Genomic DNA, 23,345 nt, shown 5'->3' with positions numbered 1-23,345 from the left:
GTCATTGTTTGATTTCTAATCCAAATTGTTGAAGTATAAAGCCAAAATTGGAAGAAAAAAATGCTTCACTGTCCCAATAATTACGGAGGGCTCTATGTAACCTCTGTGACAGGCTTTTCATTTTACCTCTACCCAATTTTCAACACTACCTGCTACTGTGTGAGAGGAAAATCAACTGACAGCATCATTATAATAACTCAGCTATAATTACTTTTTTTAAATTTAAATTTACCAGAGAGCTAGTGATTATGTGGTTGCTTATGAGATCGAACGCTCCAGAGTTTTCTGAATGTCAGCTAGTCAAGCTTTAATTACAAATACTTCCTTAGATGAATGTGCAATAGAAACTCAGCCAGCTTTAAAAGTACATGACAACATATGGTCGATGCAGAATATGATTATATATTATGCAGAGTATTGTTCTATAACTCCATTAGACTCAAGGAAAGCCAGTGTGATTCCGTTTCATTTTGAGGATTTGGATGTTCTCTTACACTGGGTCTATAAACAAGGCATAACCGATAATAGGACACAAATATTGTGCATCCCCATAGGCTATAAGGAGGTCATTGTTGGTAGCAACTGTAAACAGAATAGCAATGAAGTGGAACAGGGTCTGCACTATTTAGAATAAGGGAATAGTTATATTCAGTATCACTTAATGTCTATAGTGAGCAAGCTAAAAGGTCATGGTTTGAGTACCAGGAGCAGAGCTTCATGACAAACTAAGTTAACCAAATGTACAGATAAAAAAAAAGCTCTCTATTTTGGGGCTTTTCAGACCCATCTTGTCTATAATGGTTTTGTGAACCAATATTAGGACATAACTATAGTGAATCCCAACACGGGTACAGTATAAGGGGGTCATTGTTGGTAGCTGTATAACAGCAAGTAACTAAACTGTAACATCAGCCCTAGCTGATGTAGATGCAGAGTTTGACCAGCTTGTAACTGTCTATAGTAAGATAAAAGGTAGACCTTAACAGTACTGTATAACGGGGGGGGGGGGGGGGGGGGACTAAGCTTCGCCAACATGGTTCCAACAGAAAGAACAAATGTATCAAGCTCTAGGCTCTATTCCTCAATATTTTTTTGCTGTCTCTGTTTTGGAGCTATTCCGGCCTACCCCCTCCATCATTGTTTTGTGAATAAGACAAGCTATCTGCGTAGGTTATGTAGCAGACAATGAGAGACGATTCAGCATTGTGAATCAGCATAAGGTGTCTAACGTTATTTTTAGATGTAGATTCCTCTGGTTTTCCTCCCTGGATCTGCCATGTGCTGATGCAGCAACTGACAATTACTTTGATACAATACAAAGGCACATTGTGCTCACTGAGGTGGAAAAGCAGAGAGGGGATTGGCTAATTAAATATATCCTGTGTTGAACGGTCAAGAGGGTCTCGGCTCTCTTTCCAGCCCTTGTCACACGAGAGTCAATTAAGCGAGCTCTCTATATAAACCATCAGTATGAACCGAAGCAGACTGAGTGGGAAGAGGTACTGGAAGAGTTGCCCTCGTTCTGAAGACACACACACACACACAAACATGACAGATACATTAACAGTGTTTATTGTTCGGAATCGCTGCATTTGGTAGCCTTGAGGAGATGCTGTCTTTGATCAAAGAAAACGGTGTAAAAAAATGTTTTTTAAAGGATCCTCCAAGGTGATGTTGGGCTGCCCCATGTTGTCATTGTACTGCTCATTAGTCTCCTCACCTAGTTATCGCTAGAGAAATGCACAACTGCAAAAAACATTTTTTTTTAATTCTTCCTATTTGGACCTATGATTTGGACGTAGCTTAACAAGGTTTTTTTTCATCTCAGAGGATGCCTTAGAAAAGGTAGAAGGTAGAAAGGGAAGGGATCAAAACCTACCTTGAGAGAATAAAAGGTTGGAACTCTCAAATGTGATTACAGCCTTACATTTGTATGTAATCTAAGGGGTGAACACTGGCTGAGTGTGCGACTGTGTGTGAGTGTGTTTGTCAATCAGGGAGCTCGTATGTGATCGCAAGATTGAAAATGTGTCGCGTGTGAGATTAGGCACACACTATTTCTGGAGAGCACACACACCAATTTAAGAAAGGGGACCCATTCAAACTCATTCAGATTTCATAGACATTTCTGCCCATCCTCACTGACTCTCTGGAGTTCTCAGTGCCCCCAAAACTGACACAGTAGGCCGGTTTCCCGGACACAGATTAAGCCCAATCCGGGACTAGGACACATTTTCAATGGAGACTGATTTTGTCATTTCTTTTACATTTGTGTCTTGGAAACCAGCCCAGTCAGTACAAGACATTGATACCCCGTTTGACTCTCCAACCCCTGCAAATGTTTTCAGTTTTCTCCCAGCTCCCATTGTAGATAGTTCATTATTAGATAACATCACATACGTGCAGACAGACCCATTCAGAGCTCTCCGATATCAATTTCAGATTGGATGTTCCGGGCATGTGCCTAAATGAATTCGTTCTGTATTATTTTTAGATTAACTGGGACGGGTGGTGTGTGAGATTACCTGACCTGTGTAAAGGGTGAGATCCATTGGTATAAAGTCAGAGGAACCTACCTCAGTTATTTTAGTCAATGAGGCATCGGATAGAGTTCCTGCTGCAGTCAACCAGCCCTAATGTTGTCTCTGCCTAAGTGCATCTTCAAGCTCATTCCCCCCTACGAATGATTCCTGAACCTTTGATGATCGCTCTTTGTGAATCAGTGTCATTACTGGGGTTAAAATAAATGGGTAAAAAACAATAATGATATTGATAGCAGGTGGAATTAATATGATCGCTTTCTTTGCTGTAAGGGCACTCCAAGATAATATTGGCGTTTTTTTATTTCTCTCTTTCCTCCCCTCTTTGAGCATTCTTATTACTCTTCACATCTTTCTATAATTCGTCTCGTTCTCTCATTTTCTCGTCTGATACATTTCTCTTCTTGCTCTTATGACGACATTGTCAGCTTCCTCTCATCCTATCCTAACCCCTCCCTCATTCCCCCTCTCTATCACTCTCTAAACCTTCAGCTACTTCCACTACTGCCCTCCTATGCTCCTCTCTCTCCCATCCCTCTCTCACTCCTCTCCTCTGCTCTTCCCTTCCTCCCGCTCTCTTCCTACCGCTCACTAATATGGCATCGGGGTGTATCTGCGTGTCCCCTGTGACTCATTAGTTTGCCCATTGGCCTGGGTGCCACCCCCGGACAAGAACCCGTGAAAATGCCATGCCTGCAGTGAAAGGTTTGAGCGTACAGTAGTGCCAACCCTCCCCTGGGCAAGGATGGTACCACCACATCAGTAGGCATGAGATGCTCAAGAATAAATCTTGCTCTGGATTCTGTGCTACTGTTCTCCCAAAAATAAAAAGCCATAGCTTAGCAGACACACATTACAATGATAAACACACTACTTGTATGTTACATGTTAATTAACTGTTAATTGGTGACTTGTACTCCCACAGATGTCCACTAAGACTTATGATAGTACAAGATGGTGTGATGGCATGCAGTCAGTCAACTTTAACATTCTAATCGAAACAATCTGAATCAGCATCTGTGTGCTCAGTATCTATATGTTATGATATATACAAGCCATTAGGAACACCTGCTCTTTCCATGGTATAGACTCACCTGGATTCACCGGGTCAAAGCGTTGATCCCTTATTGACGTCACTTAAATCCTCTTCAATCAGTGTAGATGAGTTAAAGGTTAAAGAAGACATGGATTGAAACATGGATTGTGTGCGTGTGCCATTCAGAGGGTGAATGGGCAAGACAAAAAGATTTAAGTGCCTTTGAACAGGGTATGGTAGTAGGTTCCAGGTGCACTAGTTTGAGTATGTCAATAGCTGCAATGCTACTGGGTGGTCTACCACCTAAAAGGACATCCAAATTGACACAACTGTGTGAAGCATTGGAGTCAACATGGGCTTGTAGAGTCTATGCCCTGATGAATTCAGGCTGTTCTGAGGTCAAAGGGGGGTGCAACTCAATATTAGGAAGGTGTTCCTAATGTTTAATACACTCTCTATATCTGTCTATAAACAAGTAACTGCCAAAATAAAGGAAACACTTGAGTAAATGAGGGATACAAAGTATATTGAAAGCAAGTGCTTCAACACAGGTGTGGTCCCTGAGTTAATTAAGCAATTAAAACATCCCATCATGCTTAGGGTCATGTATACAAATGCCCAGTTGCCCATTATTGTGGCTACCGTGTCTCGAAGAAGAGTGAATTTGAAAGAGGGGTCTCAAACGAGCATAGGGTGTTTAAAGGGTGTGTGTGTCTCAATCACCAGATCTCAACCCAGTTGAACACTTATGGGAGATTCTGGAGCAGTGCCCGAGACAGCGTTTTCCACCACCATCAACAAAACATCAAATTATGGGAATTTCTCATGGAAGGCAAGTATCCATCCCTCCATTAGAGTTCCAGACACTTGTAGAATCTATGCAAAGGTGCATTGAAGCTGTTCTGGCAGCCGACGCCCTATTAAGACACTATGCGTTTCCTTTGTGTTTTTTTTGCAGTTACCTGTGTATCTTCACTATATAAGATAAACATTTGAACAGAAATTTGTTGTTGTTTCTGTATCTTAAAAAACAACAACTTTTCCTTAAAGGCAGCCTGGATTTCTCCGTAGGTTGATGGAGTGTCTGAGGGGTAGGCCTGACAGTCAGGAGAATAGACCTTCCAGTGACAGTTGATAGGAGCGATTGGAGCGTTGGTCATGATGAGACCAGGGTGTACAGCGCCTGTATGGTGTAGCAGTAGATATTTTATTACCTTTCAAGAGGAACAGAACAGCTGCTCAGTCTTTTAGAGTGAGATATAAACATCACTGCCCGAGGTCAACTGCATAGGGGCAGTTAGATACACTGAGTATACCCTCTGAATGGCACATATACACAATTCATCTCTAAATTGTCCCAAGGCTTAGAAATCCTTCTTTAACCCCTCCCCCCCTTCATCTACTCTGATTGAAGTGGATTTAACAAGTGACATCTATAATGGATCATAGCTTTCACCTGGTCAGTCTGTTTTTAATGTTTTGTATACTCAGTGTATATTACGGTCATTATGTACACATAGTATAAATATGGAAAAGTTCCATGATGTGGTAACCATAGAATAAGGTGGGGATCAACCTTGGTCATAAAGACCTACAGGATATGCAGACACCTGAGATGACTAGGTGATTAGTAGAATCATATGTTTTAGTGTAGGGCTGGAACGAAGATGCACACTGGGTAGTAGCTTAGTATAGTTGGTGAGCAGACCGCTGAAGTAAATAAATGGAAAAGGAATGGTTTCTATAATGAAGATAGCAATCTACACTAAACAAAAATACAAACGCAACATGTAAAGTGTTGGTCTCAGAAATCCCACAAATGTTCCATACCAAAAAAGCTTATCCAAAAATCTTATTTCTCTCAAATGTTGTGCACAAATTTGTTTACATCCTTGTTGGTGAGCCTTTCTCCTTTGCCAAGATAATCCGTCCACCTGACAGGTGTGGTATATCAAGAAACTGATTAAACAACATGATAGTGGGGCGGCAGGTATCCTAGTGGTTAGAGCTTTGAACTAGTAACCGAAAGGTTGCAAGATCGAATCCCCGAGCTGACAAGGTACAAATCTGTCGTTCTGCCCCTGAACAAGGCAGTTAACCCACTATTCCTAAGCAGTCATTGAAAATAAGAATTTGTTCTTAACGGACTTGCCTGATAAAGGACTTGTTAAATAAAGGTAAACCATTTTTTTTAATAAATAGGGGACTGAGGAGTATTTATGTCTGCAATAAAGCTCTTTTGTGGGGAAAAACTCATTCTGATTGGCTGGGCTGCCAAGTGGGTGGGCCTATGCACTCCCGGGCCCCTTGCCCAGTCACGTGAAAACCATAGATTAGGGCCTAATACATTTATTTCAATTGACTGATTTCCTTATATGAACTGCAACTCAGTAAAATCTTTGAAATTGTTGCATGTTGCGTTTTATATTTTTGGTTCAGTATATTTTTTGTTCAGTATATTTTAGCATGGTCTTTGTGGCTGTATGAGTTATGGTACCTGAGTTTGACTAGTTAGACCAGGTGAGGTCCCCATGACAAAAGACAGTTAGTTGGGATGATAACCACTTACTCCCAACACAGGGATGAATCTCTCACCAAGTCCCAAATGACATGTCAGTAAAATGAACTTCTGAGCTGACTTGACCTCTCTGGTTGAGTGCTACATGAGAGGTGAATAGACACATGGATGGATGGAGGTTATGGACAGGGCAATCTGTTCGCTTCTAAAGCCAAGTTGAATGGCCCTATTAGAGAAGGCCAATGTGTCTTCTGTTTGCCTCATGTCATCCCTCCCTGCAGCAGCTGTGTCCTGAGCCTACCTTACCCATGTAGGAGCATCAGCACAGAGGGAAAGATGTTCTGTCACCTCAAACTGCCGGGTCATAGCAGGATCAGAAAATTGGGGCTGTAAAGAAAATTCTTTCTCTCGCCTTCACTCTCTCTCTCTCTCTCCCACTCACTCTTCCACTCCTACTCCGTCTATCTGTTTTCAGTTATCATGGTCTTGGTGAGAGGGGCTGCTGTTTGTGTGGGAGATGAAGCCTCAGGACACAGGAGGCATATCCCACTCATCTGATTAGCTCAAGAGAGCTGTAAACCAAATTAAATAATGTCCAGCAGTATCCAGAATGTGTGTCTGTGTACGGCTAAAGGTTGTTCTACTTCTGTTAAGTTCTGCAGAAGAAGTCTCATGCACATTTCCCTGGATTCATCTGAGTTTGGTGGCATACTTGAAAGTCATTGTGACCAAAACCTTTCTTTGGCTTGCTGAATGAGGCATGCACTTTCCACATTATTCTGAGGTGCTGAGGTGCTTTGTGATCTGTGAGTTCTGTCTCGCAAAGCAGTCTCAGGTGATTGTAGTTCACCCCAAACAAAGGTCTCGGAGGCAGCTTCCTCTATCCGATCCCAGACTTTATTCTGGGATGGAGATATTACCGTGTCTTCTGACAGACGAAAGACCTACACTCAACCAAATGGGGTGAGGAGGAAGTGAGTGGGGGCGGCAGGGGGCTCACCCTAACAAATATAGAGCACGTCATACATTTAGTTCTTGGTCTCGCTCGTCAAAGCGCCCCCTGGCACCCTATTTCATCATGATGCCTCGTTGCCCATGGAAAAAAGGGAAGATGTACTTTCTGCTATTTTTCTTTTAAGGGGATTTCTTTGGATACAATGTCTGTGCTGCTGTGTTGCAGCTTTTAAATGATTTTGTTTGCCATCTTTATTTCATCAGTCAGTTAGCTGCCATTTTGACTTTATGTGCAAATGATCTGACAGTCACATTGCAGCTTCTCATCGAGAGTTAGTAGACATTTCAAGTTATTGTGTAGTGTATTGTAACTGGAGAAAAATGTGGCTTTTTAACACAGTAACACATTTTTATCTTTGTGTCACATGGCATATTCTTGCTAATTTACACACACACACACACACACACACACACACACACACACACACACACACACACACAAAACATTTGCTATATGCCCTCGCACTTTACAGTAGCTTTTGGCTGTCATAGTGTACTGTTAGCTATAGTTTATACTTAGTCTCCATCTGACGTCTCACAAGCCTGTCTCCATCTCTGAATTAGAATCTCTCTCGCTCTCTCTCTTTTTCCTCTCTCTTTCTATTCCTCTGCTCAAATGCCTGTCTCTGCCATGCAATCACAGGGCACTCTGTTCAGATGAGCGGGCCGGAGGATTGGTTTGTGGAGTTGACTGGGTTCCATATTATTGGAATGGAGTTTACTGCTGTAAAGCGCAGTGAGGAGTCTAAACTCACTGTCTCACATCAGAACACTATAGGCCATTAGTTTGTGCATGTGTACACTCCAACTACATATGTTCATATGCATATACGTAAGTAAAACAAATCAAATAAAGATGTGTGTATGCATGCACATTCTGTATAAGCATATTTTATTATGTTGTATTATGTTTGAGTGCCATTATGATGTAGGTAAAAAGAGTTTAATACTTACCCCAGGGCCAGAACTACTCCTTTGTGACATAATATCTTTAGAATATAGGTGTCATGTCCCTGACACACAGCCATCTCAGCCCTCACTCGGAGTTCATTTTGTGGCTCTGCGTTGATGAGCCATTGCCTAAATGAACCACATAGAGGAAACAGTCGTTTAACACAGCAGATGTCAGCTTGACTCTGTCCTTACAACCCCCCAATCCCCTTTTTATTCCATTCTGCTGATTCCTCCCCCCCCCCCCTCTCTCTCTCCCTCCTCTCTCCCTCTCACAGAAAACATGTTGTCTCTTCTATCCGTCTTTCTTAATCTATCCCTCTAATTACTGCCGGAGCCTCACCTGCTGTCTTGCCGGGCTGAATGAGCTTGTAGCGTAGCCCTTTGTTTTCAGTCTTCAATGCACTTGAATATTCTCACTGCATGGTAAAACTGAGCTAAACAAGGGGGACTCGAGCTGAATACAAATGCAGAATGAAAGAGATTTGAATTGAATGGTCTGCCTGTTGTTGCTCTGATCATCATATATCCTCTCTAATCACAGGGATATTTACAGAATAGCTCCCAGCATGCAGTGGGGTGTATAGTGTTCCTTCTTCATGCACTTGGAAGGAACAGTGCCCTGCAGCCATTGTTTTGGAAGATTTCCTCCCCAGATCTTGGCATATTTGTTTTTTGTGATGTGATTAAAATGATTCATCTGAATTCAGCATTATTCAAGTTGCTCTAGGGAAAGAGAGAAGAAAGAGAGACAGAAAGTATTTGAAGGAAGTAAGTAGAGTAGAGTATCAGAGATAGACAAGTGCAAATTCAATTTCATTGGCAGAGAGCATACACAGCAGATTATTGGTGTACCGTATTCCTGATTCTTATAGCTGTACAGTATCCACAATATACAGTACAAGTCAAAGGTTTGGACACACCTACTCATTCAAGGGTTTCTTTATTTGTACTGAGTTTGAGTTGAGTTTATTTTTTATTTTTACAGGGACAGTGCACATTAATCAAAGTTTCAGTAAAAGTGCCGGTTTTAGCCAGCCGGCTAATTTTCAACCGCAGTCCCTGGGCAGGTTATTAAAAACAATTACAATATAGACAATAGTAACATAGAACAAGCAAGACATAGCAACATAGGACAAGCAAGACATAGCATACAGACAGAGCAACATAGAACAAAAAGCAGCAAGACAAAATTCATAAAAGCAACAAAGTGTTTCCACACCTCACAAGCTACAGACAACAGACAAAATGGAAAGCGGCAACACACAGCTAGGGACCATGTTCACAAATCTGATTGACCTTTAGCCATGTCATCAAGCATTTTGTGAAAGTGTGATATGTGGTGCAGTTATGTGTGTCTGATGGCAGTGTATTCCAGACATGGGAAGCTCTCACAGAGAATGCAGATTTACTAAAGGTGCTTTTCCTTAGGGGAACTATACAGTCACCTCTCATGGCAGACCTTGTGGATCTGCTGCCATATGTCTGGGTTTTCTGTTTAACAAAAATATTGAGTGGAGGGGGAGCCAGGCCATTAAGGATCTTGAATACAAGACATGCGTCGGTGTATTGCACAAGATTTTCCCAACTCAAGAGCTCATGCTTTCTAAGGATGTGACAATGATGATGGCTATTGGGCTTCCTATCAAGCACTTTGAGAGCCTGTTTGTAGACAGACTGAATAGGTTTTAATGTTGTACAGCAAGCTTGGGCCCAACTAGTCAAGCAGTATGTTAAGTGGGGGAGTATCATAGATTCGAAGTACAGTTTTGCTACCTCTGTAGTCAAACAGTTTCGTATAAATCGGAAATTAGCTAGGTTGAATTTGGTTATTTGAATTACCTTTTTCACATGCTTTTTAAAAGAGAGGTTGGAATCAAGTATGATGCCAAGGTACTTAAAATCGGATACCACCTGGAGCTTCTCCCCTGACACATAGACATCTGGCTCAGTAGCATCTGTTGCCCTCTTTGTGAAGAACATGCAAACAGTTTTTTTCACATTGAGATGCAAACACGAGTCACTGAGCCACTTTGTAACCTGGACCATTACAGTAGTGAGTTCTTGTGCAGCTTGTTGTTTGCTCTTTGCATGCACATATATCACTGTATCATCTGCATACATTTGAACTTCAGACCCAGTACAGACAGAAGGCAGATCATTAATGTACAGGCTGAACAGGAGGGGCCCCAGTATTGACCCTTGGGGCACGCCCACATCATAGCTATGAGTGGGCGACATCTCATTGCTCACTCTGACACACTGAGTTCTGCCTTCAAGGTATGATTTCATCCATCTCAAGGCATCAGGGGAAAAGTTGAACTTGGACAATTTTGTGATGAGAATCTCATGGTTAACAGTATCAAAAGCCTTCCTTAGGTCCAGAAACACAGCCCCAACAGCACCCCCTTTGTCCATCTTGGACTTCACATTTTCCAGAAGAAAGCAGTTGGCCGTTTCTGTGGAGTGTTTCGCTCTGAAGCCAAACTGCATGGAGTGTAATGTGAAGGGGTTGTTGTTGAGGTGGGCAATCAGTTGTTCTGCTACACACTTTTCAACAACCTTTGACACCACTAATGGGCCTGTAGTTACTCACGTCAGCAGGGTCGCCTGATTTAAAGATGGCCGTTATTATGGCCGACTTCCATACCCTTGGAAACACACCGAGACCAATAGATGTGTTGGTGACCTTAGTAATGGGGCCAATGAGTGACTCTTTGTAGTTCTTAAGAAAGGTAGAGTCCATCCCAAACACATCTTTGGCTTTAGAGTTCTTTAGTGAGCTAATCACCTTGTTCACCTTTGACTCAGAAACCTCCCTTATGATGAAGACAGGTTGAGTGTCATTTACTAGCACTGAGCCCAAGAAACCAGTGGAGGGGTTCTGTGTCAGTACCCTGACAGAGTCTATAAAGTAGGAATTGAAGGCTGTTGCTATTTCGACTGCATCCTGTGTTTTTTTTATATATTTTTTTATTTCACCTTTATTTAACCAGGTAGGCAAGTTGAGAACAAGTTCTCATTTACAATTGCGACCTGGCCAAGATAAAGCAAAGCAGTTTGACACATACAACGACACAGAGTTACACATGGAGTAAAACAAACATACAGTCAATAATACAGTAAAACAACAAGTCTATATACAATGTGAGCAAATTAGGTGAGAAGGGAGGTAAAGGCAAAAAAGGCCATGGTGGCAAAGTAAATACAATATAGCAAGTAAAACACTGGAATGGTAGTTTTGCAATGGAAGAATGTGCAAAGTAAAAATAATGGGGCGCAAAGGAGCAAAATAAATAAATTAATTAAATACAGTTGGGAAAGAGGTAGTTGTTTGGGCTAAATTATAGGTGGGCTATGTACAGGTGCAGTAATCTGTAAGATGCTCTGACAGTTGGTGCTTAAAGCTAGTGAGGGAGATAAGTGTTTCCAATTTAAGAGATTTTTGTAGTTCGTTCCAGTCATTGGCAGCAGAGAACTGGAAGGAGAGGCGGCCAAAGAAAGAATTGGTTTTGGGGGTGACTAGAGAGATATACCTGCTGGAGCGTGTGCTACAGGTGGGAGATGCTATGGTGACCAGCGAGCTGAGATAAGGGGGGACTTTACCTAGCAGGGTCTTGTAGATGACATGGAGCCAGTGGGTTTGGCGACGAGTATGAAGCGAGGGCCAGCCAACGAGAGCGTACAGGTCGCAATGGTGGGTAGTATATGGGGCTTTGGTGACAAAACGGATTGCACTGTGATAGACTGCATCCAATTTGTTGAGTAGGGTATTGGAGGCTATTTTGTAAATGACATCGCCAAAGTCGAGGATTGGTAGGATGGTCAATTTTACAAGGGTATGTTTGGCAGCATGAGTGAAGGATGCTTTGTTGCGAAATAGGAAGCCAATTCTAGATTTAACTTTGGATTGGAGATGTTTGATATGGGTCTGGAAGGAGAGTTTACAGTCTAACCAGACACCTAAGTATTTGTAGTTGTCCACGTATTCTAAGTCAGAGCCGTCCAGAGTAGTGATGTTGGACAGGCGGGTAGGTGCAGGTAGCGATCGGTTGAAGAGCATGCATTTAGTTTTACTTGTATTTAAGAGCAATTGGAGGCCACGGAAGGAGAGTTGTATGGCATTGAAGCTTGCCTGGAGGGTTGTTAACACAGTGTCCAAAGAAGGGCCGGAAGTATACAGAATGGTGTCGTCTGCGTAGAGGTGGATCAGAGACTCACCAGCAGCAAGAGCGACCTCATTGATGTATACAGAGAAGAGAGTCGGTCCAAGAATTGAACCCTGTGGCACCCCCATAGAGACTGCCAGAGGTCCGGACAGCAGACCCTCCGATTTGACACACTGAACTCTATCAGAGAAGTAGTTGGTGAACCAGGCGAGGCAATCATTTGAGAAACCAAGGCTGTCGAGTCTGCCGATGAGGATGTGGTGGTTGACCAGATTGCATAGCAGTGAGGGTATGGTGAGATTCTAAATGGTCTGTAATCTGTTTGTTGACTTGGCTTTCGAAGACCTTAGAAAGGCATGGTAGGATAGATATAGGTCTGTAGCAGTTTGGGTCAAGAGTGTCCCCCCCTTTGAAGAGGGGTTAGATTGTTATTCACCATGATTTCTAGTCTTTTTGCAGTGTTACCATGGTCTTTCCCTGTTAACTTTTTTAGATTCTCCCATATCAATTTAGAATTTCCCTTTGCTTCACCAATTATGTTAATAAAAAAGTTTGCCTTGGCCTGTCTGATTTCTTTCATCACCTTATTTCTCAACATGGTAAACCTACGTCTGTCATGCTCTAATTTAGATTTTAGGGCTATTTTTAGAGCATAATCTCGTTCTTTCATCAATTTCCAGATTTCTCCATTTAGCCAAGGAAGAGTGCTCTTTTGGCCAGGTTTGGATTTTATTTTATTTAGGAAGCCATTTATTGTAGTCTGGATTGTGGATAGAAAAACCTGACTATCAGCTTCCACGTCTGTATAGGACAAGAGATCATTCCAGTTTATTCCCTTAATTGCTTTTTCAAAATAGTTTAAATCACTCTTAGGTATTCTGAGTTGATCCGGCTTTCTAACAGTAGAGAGGTTAAACCTGCTCTTAGACAGCTTTCTGGCTATAAGTGTCAGATTATGATCAGACAGCCCAGTAACCATATTGAATGATTTAGTCACTCTCTCTGGTTTATTACTGAACACCAAATCAATCTGTGTTTTAGAGCAACAAGTCACCCTGGTTGGCCCTTTAACTAGCTGTGTAAGGTCAATTCTACATTGTAGAATAATAGTGAAGACATCAAAACTATGAAATAACACATCATGTAGTAACCAAAAGTGTTAAACAAATAAAAATATATTTTAGATTTTAGATTCATCAAAGTAGTCACCCTTTGCCTTGATGACTGCTTTGCACACTCCTGGCGTTCTCTTAACCAGCTTCGCCTGGAATGCCTTTCCAACACTCTTGAAGAAGTTCCCATATGCTGAGCATTTGTTGGCTGCTTTTCCTTCACTCTGCAGTCCAACTCATCCCAAACCCTGGCTACTTTGAAAAATCTCAAATATAAAATATATTTTGATTTGATTAACACATTTTGGTTACTACATGATTCCACATGTGTCATTTCATAGTTTTGATGTCTTCACTATTATTCTACAGTGTATAAAATAGTAAAAATAAAGAAAAACCCTGGAAGGAGTAGGTGTTTCCAAACACATGACAGGTACTGTACGTATTATTGTTTAAGCTACAGATGCCAGTTAAGTTGGTGAATGCCAGAAGAACAATGATTAAAACCTATAGGCACAGATACCGAAATACCCGCTCAAGTACCATTAAAACCTCTTAGATGTCATGTCCCCTATTTGGGGGACTTTGACCAGTTCTGGACTGATTCAAACTGACATTTTGGTGTACAAAGTGCTCTGTGAACATTGTATGGTCAATTCTTTCTCGAAATCCCTTCATGCTTAAAGATGAAGTTGTAACGAGTCTGCCGACATTTGAATGGTGTCTCTGTGCAGTGGACGTTTAGGAGAAAATTCTCTGCCGGCGGTTATATGAAATACTGACAATTGTCACGTCCTGACCTTAGAGACATAAAAAAGGAACTATTTTAGTTTGGTCAGGGCGTGAGTTGGGGTGGGCATTCTATGTTTTCTATTTCTATGTGTTTGGCCTGGTATGGTATGGTTCCCGTTGTCTCTGATTGAGAACCATACTTAGGCAGCCTGTTTTCCCACTATGGGTTGTGGGTAGTTGTTTTCTGTTTTGTGTGTATCACCTGACAGAGCTGTTTCGTTCTCGTTATTCCTCGTTGTTATTTTGTTTAGTGTTCAGTTTTGATTAAATGCACAACATGTACACTTACCATGCTGCACCTTGGTCCTCTCTTTCTTCCACCTACAACGACCGTTACACCAATATTGTACTGTCATTAATTTTACAGTTATAAGAAATGTGAAATCTTATGGTAAGTTGTATTGTTACTATATTTAGAAAGCATTTCAGTCATTTCAAGCCCTATTGCCCCACTTTGTTAAATAATATTTGTACTATGTACTTGAGCTTGGGTCTTCAAAAGTGAGAACCCCTCCCCAATTTATAACTATTTTAAGAAAGGTCAGTTCCAGAACGATTGATTGTTGATGGCCATCCCTTTAAAAATATTTATTTGGGGGTGTCTATTTAGGTAGAAATAAAAATGTTGCTCTATCATTCAACTTTTTACTTTACTTTATTTTTACAGGTACAGCATTTCAGTAAAAGTGCCTGGTTTTAGCCAGCCGGCTAATTTTCAACTGCAGTCCCTGGGCAGGTTATTAACTCAAGGCTAAGTTGTCGTATCGGGTTTTAAAAGGTACCGTCTAACCGTCTTTTGTTCTATTCACTGTTTATTTTCACATAGTTAAGGGGATTTGTTGGGGAGCACAAGAGATGAATCCTCTCTACAGCTCTGCTCTACTCCAGCGCATTTCAGGAATTTGCTTTTGTCAGGACAAATTGGATTTCCATTTTGAAATCACGAGTCGTGAGTACAACGGTCAAACCGGGCAACTGGAGAGCACTTATGTCAGTGTTTGAAACAACAATGTACCTGGGTGTGGTCTGTGGTTGGACATGGGCTGGCACGAGGGAGATTAGCAAGTCCCTACAAACCTAAATTATCTTTTATCCTTGTCATCTCCTCTGAGCTCATAGACTTTTATTTTGTATTTATTTACTTAACCCTTGTTTAACCAGGTAAGTTGACTGACAACACATTCTCATTTACAGCAACGACCTGGGGAATAGTTACAGGGGAAAGGGGGGGGGTGAATGAGCCAATTGGAAGGGGGTAGTAAGTGGAGGGGCACAATTGCACAAAACTTTGGATTGTAGACGATAGCGGGAAGTCTAGTCAAGTGCCACATAATTGATCTGATATCTACATATAATACTCAGATTACACATCACTTTAAGAATATCTCATTACATCTGTCGGGACTCGGGAGGCGGTCTGTGGCTGTGTCTCACTGTCTCAGGCCTATTTCATTATTCCCCGTGTCGAATGCCAGTAAGCTTCCCTGGTGAGGCGACTCGTCTCATTTCATAAAGAGAATGGAAAATGACAAGATGGAGATCAGGCGGGCGGAACGACAATGCAGTTGACAACAGGGAACTCATATTGTAACCAGAGAAATGTAGTATGGGAGTGTTTCCACTAGCACTCAGGTTCGATGGATGGACTCTGGGTTTGTCATGAATGTGTGCAAGTGCATAATGTATACACACATGTATACACACACTACACACACAAAGACACACACACGTGGTGAATGGCATGGTATGTTCATGTTGTTTCAGACATAGAACACTCCACACCTCTCAGACCATGGTGGGAACTCGTTTGCACCTAAATAGGGAATAAGAACAGTGTTAATATATTCAACCAGGCTTACAATTATGAGTCATAACACCTTTGAGCAAAGTGCATTTGAGTTGAATCAATGAACACACCATCTGTGTAGGACCCGTGTGTAACCCTGTAAAACATATCATAGTGTATCTCGTTGGATTCTGGGGTAAACTTTGAACATTGTAATACTCAGAGTATGGGAACATTAGTTACAAAGGAGACATGAGGGGTGCCATAATGAAGCTTGGGAGGGGCTGAGTGCAGCGGAAACATGCGACAGTACTGATAAGAGGAGAAACCGTTGAAGACTCATATCACTTAGTTCCCTGCTTGGCAAGAATGATGCAATGTTTCGAGATAAGGAGGAGACTCCACCCAAAGTGGGGTATGATTACCACCACGGGAGAAGCCATGTCTTAATCTGAATTACAGCTGTAATGACCCTTTGGGAAGAATTCAACTTGGTTACGCTTCTCTAGTGTCCGTGACTTATTAACTCTGAAGAATTAGAACCTAACAATCTAAAATAGAATATCTGAGAGACAGATTTCCTTAACCGGTCTCCAACATTCAGGCAGACAGATCAATGGCAGGGACACAGCTAATTTGGAAGAAATAAATATTTTTTAAATATGGTTGCCTCCATCTGGCATTGGTAGCGGCTGTGCTTTGATGTGAAGCGTGGTAGACCTTCCTCCCTCTGACACTCTAGCCTCCACCTATATGCCTTTGTGGTGGTAAGGTCATTATTCACTGTGACATGCACTGATTTGCATCATATTTTTTTACCAGAAGTTTAATAACCTTTACTGGTTGAATCAACATTGTTTCAACGTAATTTGTCAATGTATTGTAATGTGGAATCAACGTGGAAAATACATCGGATTTGAAAAATGTGATCAACCAGTACTGTTTTCATCTCATTTCAACCAGCGTTGTAAACATTGAAATTAGGGTAAAACTTCAACTTAAAAATATTCACTTAACCTGACTAACAAATTGTTAGCTCAATCTAATGTTGAAATTGCGTTGAAAATTCCACATAAAATCTTCCTATTTTGGATGGTTGAAATTATGTAGAATTTCATATTTGATAAGACATTTTATTTGACCTTGTTTCAATGTTGATGGTAAAATGGTATGTTTGAATCAACATTGTTTCAACGTCATGCTACAGTATCATCCTAAATAAAGAGGTACATTGAAATAATGTAATTCCACAGTCCCAAGATTTCTGACTGAACAGTTACTTTTATTGTTATATGAGGGGTAATGCACTTCAGTGAGAACAAGTCTATCATCCCGATACCTACCTCTATGTACTCTGCTTAGCTTTAAAAAATAAAATACCCCAAAAAAACTGCTATTTCCATGTCATAGATTGACCAGGTAAAAGCTATGATCTCTTATTGATGTCACCTGTTAAATCCACTTAAATCAGTGTAGATGAAGGGAAGGAGACTGGTTAAAGAAGGATTTTTAAGCCTTGACACATGGATTGTGTATGTGTGCCATTCAGTGGTGGAATGGGCAAGACAAAATATTGAAGTGCCTTTGAACGGTGTATGGTAGTAGGTGCAGTCCAGTTTGCAGCCCAACATGCAGCATAGAGAAGACCAGCAAGGGGGCCATCATCAGCATTATACAGGCATGCCCTCGCTGTGAGCATTCCAATGAATGGAAAAGTTTGGGAAGTATCCGGCCAGCAACCTTCACCTGTCAGTGCCAACAGCTTTCACAGACTTAGAATTTGTACAAATACAAAAGGTATCCCACTTCATTACTTTCATACATTTGATTAACCAATTATGAAACAATTTATGTAATCTGACATTATTTGCTGCTTATTTTAGATGCAAAATGGCGCCGATAGACATTTTTGTGTGTTATTTCTTACATTATTAGTTCAGGAAGTTTTTTGCGTTTTTATATACAGACGGAAATTACTTTTTGATATCAGAGTGGCAGTAACTCATCAGCATTCTGACCAGAAATACGACTTATACAAATTGGATTGGATGCTAGGCAATTTAACTTATCCCTGAGGCTGCTCCAAGACACCACTGGCGGAGAAGAGGTATTCAGATTGAACTTCTAGTTCGACTCAGGAGGCTTGCACACCATACACCGCTTCCGAGTATATTACTCGCTAATGTTCAGTCCCTGGACAATAAAGTAGATGAGCTCAGGGTGAGGATCTCCTTCCAGAGAGACATCAGGGACTGTAACATAAGCTGTTTCAAGGAATCATGGCTTTCTCTGGATATACTGTCTAGAGGTCGACCGATTATGCTGATACCGATACCGATTATCGGAGGATGGGGGGGAAAAGCCGATACCGATTAATCGGACGATTTTTATTGATTTATTTGTAATAATGACAATTACAAAAATACTGAATGAACACCTATTTTAACTTAATATAATACATCAATAAAAATCCATTTAGCTTCAAATAAATAATGAAACATGTTCAATTTGGTTTAAATAATGCAAAAACAAAGTGTTGGAGAATTAAAAGTGCAATATGTGCCAAGTATAAAAGCTAACGTTTGAGTTCCTTGCTCAGAACATGAGAACATATGAAAGTTGCTGGTTCCTTTTAACATGAGACTTCAATATTCCAAGGTAAGAGGTTTTAGGTTGTAGTTAATATGTAGTTAATATAGTATTTATAGGACTATTTCTCTCTATACCATTTCATATACCTTTGTCTATTGGATGTTCTTATAGGCACTTTAGTATTGCCAGTGTAACAGTATAGCTTCCGTCCCTCTCCTCGCACCTACCTGGGCTCGAACCAGGAACACGTCGACAACAGCCACACTCGAAGCAGCGTTACCCGTGCAGAGCAAGGGGAACAACTACTCTAAGTCTCAGAGCGAGTGACGTTTGAAACGCTAGTAGTGCGCACCCCGCTAACTAGCTAGCCATTTCACATCGGTTACAGTAGCCATTAGGCTGATAGGCTTGAAGTCATAAACAGCGCTGTGCTTGCGAAGAGCTGCTGGCAAAACGCACGAAAGTGCTGTTTGAATGAATGCTTACGAGCCTGCTGCTGCCTACCATCGCTCAGTCAGACTGCTCTATCATATCATAGACTTAATTATAACATAACACACAGAAATACGAGCCTTTGGTCATTAACATGGTCGAATCCGGAAACTATCATTTCGAAAACAAAACGTTTATTATTTCAGTGAAATACGGAACCGTTCAGTATTTTATCTAACGGGTGGCATCCCTAAGTCTAAATATTATTGTTACATTGCACAACCTTCAATGTTATGTCATAATGCCCAAACTGTTGGATATACCCTGACTCTATGTGCAAGAGAAGTGACACAATTTCACCTGGTTAATATTGCCTGCTAACCTGGATTTCTTTTAGCTAAATATGCAGGTTTAAAAATATATACTTCTGTGTATTGATTTTAAGAAAGGCATTGGTGTTTATGGTTAGGTACTGAAAGATTAGTGGAATCTGTGTGGGTAGCTGGACAGGTAGGATGACTGACAGTGAAGGTGAACAGGTGGTCACGTGTCAGGTGACAGAGGAATGGATGAGACTGAGGCAGGAATTCCTCTAACCATAAAGTGGTATATTTACTGAGTAGTCTGTGCTGAATCACAAAGGAAACAAATAACATGTATCCAATCAAATTCCTCATCCCAAAGATTATATCATAACAATCATTCATGATTAACATAATTAGGGAAGTCAACAATCCAGTTCATTAAGAAGTCAATAGTAATCATCCGTGACTCATTTAGGCTCGTAACTATTTATCATAAATCATGAAATAATACAAACAGTGAATGGTTATTCAATCTACAATCCCCATTAGTTTGGTATCAAAGTCGATCAGTTAGCAAACAATGACGTTTCTCATTTCACCCTTTCAATTGTCTTCATGTGTACATATAATTAATTTCATTACATATTAACCATATCGATTGCATAATTGGCCTATGAGGATCCGTAGGGCCATGATCATTGACAATTCACATTACACAATATGTTTGAAGCGTGCGCTCCAAGCCGTGCTCCGCGGTAATAACTATAAGCAATAACTGATGGCACACTCCCCCGATCGCCACAGACAGTTCAGATGAGTCGGTGGACTTACGTGGATTCATGGAGGCACAGAACTTCTGGATCATACGGAGTTAAGGAAGAGAAAGCAGCGAGATCAGGCGATGGTAATTTCCTCCTTTTATGGAGTTGAGATCTGTCGGACATTTCCACCTGACCTAATTAAAGCGCCCCTGGCCCAGCTGAATAAGTGGCAATGAATTACAGGATTATTCAACCAACTCCATAGGCCTTTTCTACAGGTACAGTCATCCAATGATTGTGCTTTAATCGCAAATGTGCTTTTGTTAAATTATCCCCCTGCGTTGCATCGATTATATGCAAAGTAGGACACGCTAGATAAACTAGTAATATCATCAACCATGTGTAGTTATAACTAGTGATTATGATTGATTGATTATTTTTATTGTTTTTATTTATTTTAAACTTATTGATTGAAGATAAGTGTAATGCTAGCTAGCAACTTACCTTGGCCTACTGCATTCGCGTAACAGGCAGTCTCCTCATGGAGTGCAACGAGAGGCAGGTGGTTAGAGCGTTGGACTAGTTAACTATAAGGTTGCAAGATTGGATCCCCGGAGCTGACAAGGTGAAAATCTGTCATTCTGCCCCTGAACAAGCAAGCCAGTTAACCCACCGTTCCTAGGCTGTCATTGAAAATAAGAATGTGTTCTTAACTGACTTGCCTAGTTAAATAAAGGTATAAAAAAATATATGTTTTTAAATCGCTGCCCAAAAATACCGATTTCCGATTGTTATAAAAACTTGAAATCGGCCCTAAATCGGCCATTCCGATTAATCGGTCGACCTCTAATATTGTCCCTGTCCATATAGACAGCTCGGTTCTCAGTACATGCAGATAGGAATAAAGAACTCTCTGCAAAGAAGAGAGGGGGAGGTATAAGTTTCATGAGTAAATACTTATGGTGTATTTGTATTTATTATGGATACCCATTAGCTGCTGCCTTCTTCCTCGGGTCCAGCAAAATTACAACAGTTATGCAATTTTAAAAACATTACAATAAATTCACAACAGATTAAGTGTGTGCCCTCAGGCCCCTACCCTACTACCACATATCTACAACACAAAATCCATATGTACGTGTGTGTATAGCCGTCTGTTATTGTGTGTTTGTATGCATGTGTCTGTGTCTATGTTTGTGTTGCTTCACAGTCCCCGCTGTTCCATAAGGTGTATTTTTACCTGTTTTTTATATCTAGTTTTACTGCTTGTATGAGTTACTTGATGTGGAATAGAGTTCCATGTATTCATGGCTCTATGTTGTACTGCATGCCTCCCATAGTCTGTTTTGGACTTGGGGACTGTGAAGAGACCTCTTGTGGCATGTCTTGTGGGGATGCATGGGTGTCTGAGCTGTGTGCCAGTAGTTCAAACAGACAGCTCGGTGGATTCAACATGTCAATACCTCTCACAAATACAAGTAGTGATGAAGTCAATCTCTCTTCCACTTTGAGCCATTAGAGATTGACATGCATATTATTAATGTTAGCTCTCTGTGTACATATAAGGGCCAGCCGTGCTACCCTGTTCTGAGCCAATTGCAATTTTTCTAAGTCCCTCTTTGTGACACTTGACCACATGACTGAACAGTAGTCCAGGTGCGACAACTAGGGCCTGTAGGACCTGCCTTGTTGATAGTGCTATTAAGAAGGTAGAACAGCGCTTTATTAGGGACAGACTTCTCCATCTTAGCTACTGTTGTATCAATATATTTTGATCATGACAGTTTACAATCCAGGTGTCATGTGTGCTCCCTCTCCGGCCTCTAGGTCACCAAGCTGCTCGTTTATGGCACACCCCTGTCATCAGCGTTACGAGCATAATGACACTCACCTGGACACCATCGCCTCCTTGTTTACCTGCCCTTTATATGTCACTCCCTTTTGTTTCTTCGACAATCGTCATTGTTTCTGTTTCTGTTTCATGTCGGTGCGCTGTTTGTTTCTTGTTTTGTTCATTTATTAATTAAATGTATTCACTCCCTGAACTTGCTTCTCGACTCTCAGCGTACATCATTACACCAGGGTTACTCCGAGCAGTTTAGTCTCTCAACTTGCCCAATTTCCACATTATTCATTATAAGATTTAGCTGCGGTTCATTGAATTATTTGTCCCAAATGCAATGCTTTTAGCTTTTGAAATATTTAGGACTAACTTATTCCTTGCCACCCATTCTGAAACTAACTACAGCTCTTTGTTAAGTGTTGCAGTCATTTCAGTTGCCGTAGTAGCTGTCACGACTTCCAACGAAGGTGGTTCCTCTCCCTGTTTCCCTGTTTGGAGGTGCTCGGCGGGCGGCGTCGCTGGCCTACTAGCCATCACCCTTCCATGTTTCCTTTTACGTTTATTTTGTCTTTGGTTCTTTGGTGTATATTTACCCCTGTTTCCCCGCTTAGGTTTGTGCAGGATTATTTCTCTTGTTGCTTGTGGAGGCTTTCCTCAGTGTATTTCGCGTGTGGTTATTATAGTAAGGTGCGTTGTGTTTTTGCACCTTACGGGAGTACTGTTAGTTCCCGTTGTTTTGGGAGTTGTTTTGGGGTATTGTACTGTACACTGCACTGACATCTCTGCTCTCCTGCGTTTGACTCCTCACCTACCTTCAGTGCGTAAACGCAACAGAATCCCGCACCCGCATGATGGAGTCAGCAGGAGCAGACGCTCTCCCGACATCAATGGAGAAGCGGTCCAACAATATACTGCTGTACTGCAGCGTCTGGAAACAGCAATGGATCAGGTGATGGCGACGATGGACAGGTGGGAGAGAGGTGGCCTTCCTCCACCAGCCACACTACAACCACTCCCACAACCCTCTCATTCGTCACCTGGCTCCAGTGGCATACGATGGGACGACTGCAGGGTGTCAGGGGTTCTTACTCCAGCTGGAGCTCTACCTGGGAACCGTGCACCCGGCTCCTTCGGGACGTGAGAGCTTGAACGACCTCATCTCCTGCCTCTCAGGCAAAGCCCTGGAGTGGGCCAATGGAATGATGGAGACTCGGCGAGGGACCATTATCCAGAGTTCACCGGCAGGTGAACTCTGGATAATGGTCCCTCGCCGAGTCTCCATCATTCCAGACCGTGTTGGCCCACTCCAGGGCTTTGCCTGTCTGTTTCATCTCAGGCAGGAGACAAGGAGCGCGCAGGACTTCGCACTGGAGTGCCGGACCTTGGCCACCGGCACAGAATGGGCCTTCATCGATCACTATTGGTATAGTTTGCATGAGGATGTCCGTAGGGAAGAGACCACCCTCACCTTGGTCCAGCTGGTGGACATGTCCA

The sequence above is a fragment of the Oncorhynchus nerka genome, linkage group LG14, assembly GCF_034236695.1.
Source record: "Oncorhynchus nerka isolate Pitt River linkage group LG14, Oner_Uvic_2.0, whole genome shotgun sequence".
Lineage (NCBI taxonomy): Eukaryota > Metazoa > Chordata > Actinopteri > Salmoniformes > Salmonidae > Oncorhynchus > Oncorhynchus nerka.
This window is presented reverse-complemented; position numbering follows the sequence as displayed.